Genomic DNA, 7,969 nt, shown 5'->3' on the forward strand with positions numbered 1-7,969 from the left:
CGCCACCGACGGTGAGACTTAACATCGCTGACAGTGGTGCGGGAAGCTCAAAAATGATTTACAACATGCTCGGCGGTAACGACGCTTTGCGAGGTAACGGCAGAGTACCTCGTGCTAGCGTGCATTCGCTCATGACGCGATCGCTTCCCGAAACGCCCCAGCTATGCGGCGTGACCGACAAGACTGCACTTCGCACTGCGCAGGAATTTTGAATTAGGGCGTATAGTAATCTTTTTAAAGCGGCAATTTTTTAACTGTCGCCTACAATGATGATTTCTCTGCAGTGTTTTTAGTACTCTGCCCGTAAACTTTATGCCATCCTCCTGGCTAGACCACTCGAAAGTGATTCTTCGCAAGAGCAGTTATTTTCTTACACAATTGCCGTTTTCTCTAGCGACGAGCTCCTTCGAATGAGTTATCTCAAGCCGCGGCAAAAGCATGACAGTTAACGCGTAGCAGCACCTCTATTCTTTCCCCATTAAACATAAATTGCCGATTGCTATGCGACACTTATCGGCGAAATTTTTGCGTAGGTGCTGGTCGCGACTGAGGACTGCGCCGGGATGGTGAATTTCCGAGAACTCAGGGAGACACCTCGCAGCCGCTTCAAGACGCCGCCGAATTCTTGCCCAGGAAGAATTTTCACGGTGTTCCAATCCAGTGGATCTACTGGCCTACCCAAGGAGTCTATTATATCTCACCGAAACTTCGTCGCTCAGCTTATCACTTTCGCGTAAGTGGCTATATAACAGTGAGTAGTTGAATTCACAAACGGCTACAACTCCCAATGTAACGCTGCTAATTACAGGGTGGACGTAACATTAATAAATAAACCAGGAAAAAAATAAAGGTTGTTTGCCGCGAAATTCGCAGACGTCATGCCCACCTAAACTAGGTGCTATGTTGGCAGACATAACGTCAACTCTATGTCGGTACTTGTGTTAATTTTCTGGGTACGCCAGCCTATCGGAAATATATATAGCGGTCAGTTTCGTTTTATGAGTGGTGGCGATGGTCCTCATCAGCAGTGTCAGTGCATGCCCCACTGTTTGGAATGTTCGAAATATTACGGGCAAACAGCAGCCCTTGTAACGAAACGCTGGTCTGTGACATTAAAATAAACACAATTTTTTGCTTCATTTCATTTAGGCCGTAGGAAACCTGTTTGATTTTCGGCATTCAAACGCACAAAAACTCCTCGTGAAACCTGAGCTGCGATTTGATCTTTCAACGTGTCTTGCTACACCCGTACCACCTGTCTACTTGTAGAATAGACAACATGTGCAAATGTGAAAGCAAAAGAAACGTAAGGAGCGCACACGTATGTGTAAGAAACAGATAAATAACAAAAAGCAAAAGGCAAAAAATGCATAAAAACTCCAGCCCCACGCAATTAGTTCGTCTAACTGGGTGCCTATGTAGTGGATTGTAGCACCATGAACGCTTTTGCAACACTACTGCATGCCCCAGTCTCTCGGTGGGCCTGAGTCAATCGTGGTCCTACAATCCGTGCATGCCGTGAGTGCTGTCGGTTAGGCCAGCGGTGAAGGGCCTCGGGTGCTTTGTATGATTCAGGAATGGGGAAGGTAGGAGTGCACAGCTGGTGGTGTCGTACACACGAGTCTCGGCTGCTCAAGCTGACAGTGCGGTCCTGTCAGGTCACCCAAGTGTATGGTCGTCCTATGAACGCCGTCCGCTCGCTCTATTTCAATGATTCCATGGGATGGTTCACGTCGACTCCTCCCGTTCCATTTACCAGCCTCCTGGAACTCTCGATCATCCCCTCGAATCGTCTCGTCTTCCTCATCATTCTCCAGCGCTTCTTTTGCCTGGGTCCCTTTGAATCGTCAAAGTATTTTTTTTTGTCTTCAACATTTTATTCCTCGAACATGGTGTCCTCTGTGATTCCGGACAACCAGTTATTGGGCAAAATGTACTCATAAACCCCCTTTGTTTCCGGGCCCTTCAAATGCAGGAACGTTCGAAGTGAAAGGCACAGAACTATCTTGGCAGGCAGTAGTATAGCTTAAGCAAGTTTCCATCCTTATACTGCGCTCGTCGACTGTTGCAACAGAACCCCAGGTAAAGAAGCTTACGTCATTCGCGCTGCTGTCGTGCGTCGTACAGCCTGCAAACAAAGCGTGAATGCCCAGAAAAGGTACCAACAACAAACTCGTCACTTTCGAATTCCGAGCATGACTCTCGTCGTTATTGCGAATGAATGGAGCGAGTGGGATCACGCAACTGCAGTGGCTTGTCCTTATTCTTCTGGACCAGCTGTCTCGTGCTTTTGATCAGTATGAAAATGCGTCCCATAAAACACCTGTACACTATCCTGTATAACCTGGGCTTGTGTCGGGTTGCGTCGGCAACAACTTAAGCTAGCCCCACAGTACCACCGGGCACGTCGCTTTCACCTCTACTGCCATGTCGAAGTTCTCCTGCAAACAAAGGCTCTTAGGTGGTCAGCAATTCGAGTCCGGGGAAGTCGCTGTTGGTTATCAGAGTTCCTAGCGACCTACGCCGGTGCAGCACGCCATGTGTGGAAACAGACGAAAACTTGGCTACGAATCGCCCTCGTTTTGAGATATCGTCAGCAGCTACTGTCATTGACGACGGTCCTGCGCCGTATGGTTTTATGAGAAACATTTTGTAGGTTTCGCCGAAAGGCAATAAGCAACGCATTAATCCGCCCAAACCTCAGGAGGATGATCCAGGTACTAAATTTCTGCCCGGACAGAATCACTCACCTCGCCTCAAAACTCGTACGCCTGCTAAATTCTTAATAATGTAGCGGGAGCGACGACCGATCTGCTTGTCAGCGCCTTATCACTGTGTTCACCAGCGAAATAGGCGTTGTTGTTGTTTCACGTCTTTGTTTTAGATGCGACTGCACCTCATTCACCCGCCTTGTCCATGCAGCGTCGTCGGCGTTGTTGTTGTCCGCCCCGCCCCCATTCTCCTCGCCGCGCGAGCTGCGCTCTCCTCCGCTCACACCCTCTTTTCTCCGATGCCCCTCTCTTGCGAGGGGCATTGGATTGGATTCAAATGAATTGGCTTGGCTTGGCTTGGCTTGGCTTGGATTGGATTGGATTTGGATTGGATTGGATTAAAGTGGATTGTGTTCGATTGTGTTGCGTCATAGCTGCGGCAGACACACTGGCGCCGGCGCATGTGCAGTACTCTCTCTTCCGCGGTCTCCTCTCCTTCGGGCGCGCTGCGCATATAACCGGTGTGCCGCTCTCCGGCGGTCTTTCGGTCGACGGGTGCTCTCCGCTTGCGCTTGAACCCCCCGTCAGCGTCGCATCACACCAGGGTTCCCGCGAGGGGAGGTGAACGTAATTTCACTTAAATTGCCCCTGGGGGCTGCTGTACAATGAAAAAAAAAGAAAAACCCTTAAGGTAATCAAAAATGCAGAAACGAGTTCCTGGGCAGTGGCGGATCGGGGGACCACGGCGCCATTGTCGATTGCGGAGGTCTTCCGGTGTGCCCCTCAGGCTGAATGCCCGAGGGCGAGGAGCCTGGCGCCAGTGGGCGGAGCAGCTGGATTCAGAAGGAACTCGTCCAATGCCCGCCATTGCTTGACGGCGGTCGCAATTGGGGTAGATGAGTCCGGGCAGGCCCAAGCTCGTAGGGAGGTCGGGCGTACGTCGGGCCGCAGAGTGGCCAGGGCTCGAGTCCGGGGCGGCGAGTAGATCAGACAGGCCCAAAGCACATGCTCCAGGTCCGCTCGAACTAGACACGTATCACTCGAGCCCAAGCTGTGATTTGGGGTCTACGGAAACGCTGCAGCAGAAATGGGGTTAATAGTGTGTCAGACTGGACTTGGCGGATAGTGACTTGCTGGCGACGACTGAAGACATGGCCAGGAAGAGGAGGGATGACCAAAGAGTTGTGGGCGCTCGTTAAGTATTCCCGGCGATACTTCTTAGCTTGAACGATGGCTTCTCTTGGGTCGTAACTTGTTGGTAGCGTCTCTGTTTCGTGCTCGATGTCGCCCTCCGAGCTAGGGCGTCCCGATTTCGGGGATTGGAGTAGAGCACGCGCTAGTCGGTTTGCCTGTTCGTTACCCGGTATGCCCGAGTGGCCAGGTATCCAGTGAACTGTGAAGTCGTGGCCCAAGGTGCGGAGCCCGCTGATGTACTGACGAAGGCGGCTGACTACAGTGGACATGTGCCGAGCGTCTTCACAGGCCCTGTACGCTTCCTGTGAGTCCGTAAAGACATGATAGATGTGCTTCAGACTACGGTCTTCTGAACTGCGCTGAAAGCTCAGGTGCTTGATTAAATCCAAAATGTCGTGAAGTTCTACCCCGGTGCTGTGTCCCGATTTTTTTGTGATGTGAATTTGCGTCCTTGTGATGTGCCGTCCTCATTAACCCACGCTGTGGCGAAGTTGGGAAGGTGCATGATACATGCCGCATCGGTATAGAAAACGTGACTATTTTCGCCTCCGGGGGAGTGGTCTTTTAGACAACGAAGCCACTTCCCGAGATTACGCGCACGCGCTTAGAAGTATCTCCTGCGTGGAGCGTCGTCTGCTCCGCTGTTCTCCCCACGGCACACACCCCCTTTGTTTCTTATCTTGCAAGGTTGTATTGCTGCTGCCAAATGGTAGCTAAACAGCGTGGGGCGCAAGATTTTATTTTTATCAGATTTTTTTATTTATCGCGTTATATCCCGCAGCGGCATGAAGCCATTCGACCGAAACACACGCCCTGTTCTACTTTTATTTCTCTCCAGTGGCATTGCTCACGCTGTGCGGGGCAAGTGATACGACAGAAAAATCAAACGCGCATTTAATATGCGCATGCGCTTGAAATAACCACGGTTTCTTGTGAACAAAGTCATTCAGATGCAGTGGCAGGGGGTGTACCACTCTCAAGGAAACAGCGCAGCAGACGACAGTCATACAGCAGATAGCCCTGTGCGCGTGCGCGTACTGTCGACTATTTCGCTGCTGAACACCGTGATAAGGCTCTGACATGCAGATGTTTCGTCGCTCTAGCTATATTAATAAAACTTTGGGAGGCTGTACAAACGCAGATACATGAAAGAGACGGAACCTTTGAGTTTTGCTTGGGCCAGGGTTTGCAATAAATACTTTGCGGCAAAATATTGTACTTGGTACAGGTTCTTCATTGCACACGAGAACACACGGTGAGATAACAATTTTTTTGCCGCTGAATAATGGCGGAGTTGAACCTACCCACATGCTTATTATCTAACTGGTCTCCTCTTTCCTCTACTAACACAATAACCCGTACTCTCCTTTCCATAGTGGCTCAGCGTCATCTGCCGAGTAATTCGCGTGTCTGTTTCTTCCTAATTGAGAAATGGTCGTATGTGTCTGTTCCAAAAGAAAGCACAGTAAAGAAATGCTATATAATTTGTTCTGTGCTATATAATTTTAAAAATGGTCTATAACTTTGGAGTATTTGCCACACTGTCCAATATGGTTTAATGTAAAATAAAACAAAGGTTTGCTTTCACATTGAGGACTATACCTTAGTGTTCACAAAAAGCCACTTTTAATGTATTTAGTCCACTCAAATGCATGCCGGTGTCACTGGCCCCGAAAGCTTTATTTTTCGAACTGCGTACCCTATTACTAGCACCCAAAATAGTGCAAACAATAAGGGTGCTCTGTTTACTGGTACACCAACTGGCACTCAACTGCGAAAAACGTGAGACAGAATATGAATTGGTTTAGTGATTGCTGGGTTTCTGTATTTTAAGGCATGTATTGCAGCGTACACGGAGGTGTTTTGCGGTCAATGCGGCCGTAATGCCATTTATCCCGGTTACGAGTGGCAGCAGTGCTCCGTACGAGTTTTTCTTCGTGATTGCCCCATGCAGTTTCTGCAGTGCTGCGGTGATAGACCATCAGGCGGAGCATCCGTGCTCAATTAAGAGCATATTTGAAGAACTGATTTACGCATTGTGTATCAAGATTAAAGTGATGAGTGTGACGGCTTGCAGAGTTCTGGGCGCTGCCTATCAATATGTGACTTTTGATGTCAACTTTTTAATTTTGTTGTAGCTACCTCACGTTCTTGTTGGTTGTTTTTATAGTTTCATAGCGCTTGCTCAGTTGACTGTGTAGCATTTGTTTGAATGTAATAAGGACGAAAATTAATTGAACAGGTGCAGCGGGGTCTGTGTTTTACTCGCACACGGCAGGAACTAGGTCCGAATTTTATCTTAAAACAAATTTTCTAAACTTTTGTCACAGCCTTTTTTCAGTTTCATTTTCTTCGCGCCAGGACAAGTTTTCGGCGCCTTCTCGCAGCAATAACTGCTCCATGCTGGACCTGCGTTTTCCGCACGATTCAATGCTCTTGCATTACCGGTATTACGGATAACAGATAAATTCAGGTTAAAATGGTGCTTTTCGCGGATGAACACGCCACTACTTTTAGACAGGTGTTCGACGGTCTACCGTTCTAGCACAGAAAAAAAAAATTTAGCGCCGCGAAAGACGAGGACGGTGAACGGTCAGGACGGCCGCTAACTCGCAACTATATTTGTATTGAAAAGACAGCGTGCATATATACTTTCGTCGCAATCACACACGTGTACAAAAACTAACAGGCATCCGGTGAAGCACACATCAATGAACACCAAGAGAATTATCAAGAAACGCACACTCTTTTACGTAGATTAGCAGTGATGGCGCGCTCACGCTCACGCAGCGTGAGCGCGTGAGCGCGCTCACGCTCACGCTGTAGCAGGCTTCCGCTACTTCACGTGCCGTGACGTGCCGAATTCGTTTCAAAATTTTTTGTCCAGTTCGGGTACACAGTGAAATTCTTTGCAGTGGGGCGGCAAGTGTGATCCGGTCCCGTTTTTCAAGGAGAAGGTGTGCCCCCGTAGCCGCTCATTCACACATCAACCGGTTTGGCAAATGTATACTTTGCCGCAATTCAACTGTATCTTGTACTGTTCGATGTGTGAACGACCGGCTGCGAGAGCACTCCCTCACCATGAAAAACGGGACGGGATCACACGTGTTATTCCGCTGGAAAAAGAATTTCACTGTGTACCTGAATTGGACAAAATCAAAATTCTGAAAGGAAGTCGCGGCGTCACCTAATGACCAGCGACCACCTGGACGTACAGTAGCTCCTGGCATCAAGAGCGAAGGCTCTCTGCTCACCTCATGGATTCCGGAACCACTCCAACTTTAGAAAGCTCGATCAAACGTTTTTCTCTCTATATATATATATATCTCTCGGAGCGCCATGGCGCGTGAAATAGCGGAAGCCTCCTACATCAAGCAAGAGGGACATAGTTGTGTGAGAGCGCGATCGCTGCTAATCTACGCAAAATAGTGCGTTCCTTGATAATTTTCTTGATGTTTGTTGGTGTGTGCCCTCACTGGATGCCTATTAGTTTTTTACACGTGTGTTTTGACACCAAAAGTATATATGGATGCCGCTTTCTTTCAATAAAAATCCAGTTGAGAGTAAGCGCCCGTGCTGTCCGTTCACCATCGTCGTCTTCTGCTGCGCTAAATCTTATTTCTGCAATATGAACCAACTCGCCCAACAACATTCTAGCGTTCTATAGTTTCGAGGAAAGCTTTACTTTATTGCAGGAACATTTGTGCGTATATTAGTGTATTCTACGCCCAACGGTGTTCGTCGCCGCAACCCCGCCGGCTGCCATATGCTTCGTAGGCATGATGTGTTGCCATTTTGTTCTGCGTCATCAAGTGGTGATTGTAAACTCTTCTGGCTCCTCGCAGGTACAAGAACATGAGCGTGCAAGATTGCAGCGTGTTCCTGCTCTACTTGCCAATTATGCACGCTGCTCCATTCTGGCTTCTCTTCGTGATGCTCACGCAACAAGTCCAGCTGGTTCTTGTGGCTGCTACAGACCCCGAGTTTGTTCTCATTCAGATCAGAAAGTACGAGGTGAGCGGCTGTCGCCATGTGCCAAGTAGGCGTAGTGGCGACTAACGCAT

This window comes from Haemaphysalis longicornis, unplaced genomic scaffold (assembly GCF_048455015.1).
Source record: "Haemaphysalis longicornis isolate Haplotype H1 unplaced genomic scaffold, Haemaphysalis longicornis Haplotype H1 scaffold_10, whole genome shotgun sequence".
Taxonomy (NCBI): Eukaryota; Metazoa; Arthropoda; class Arachnida; order Ixodida; family Ixodidae; genus Haemaphysalis; species Haemaphysalis longicornis.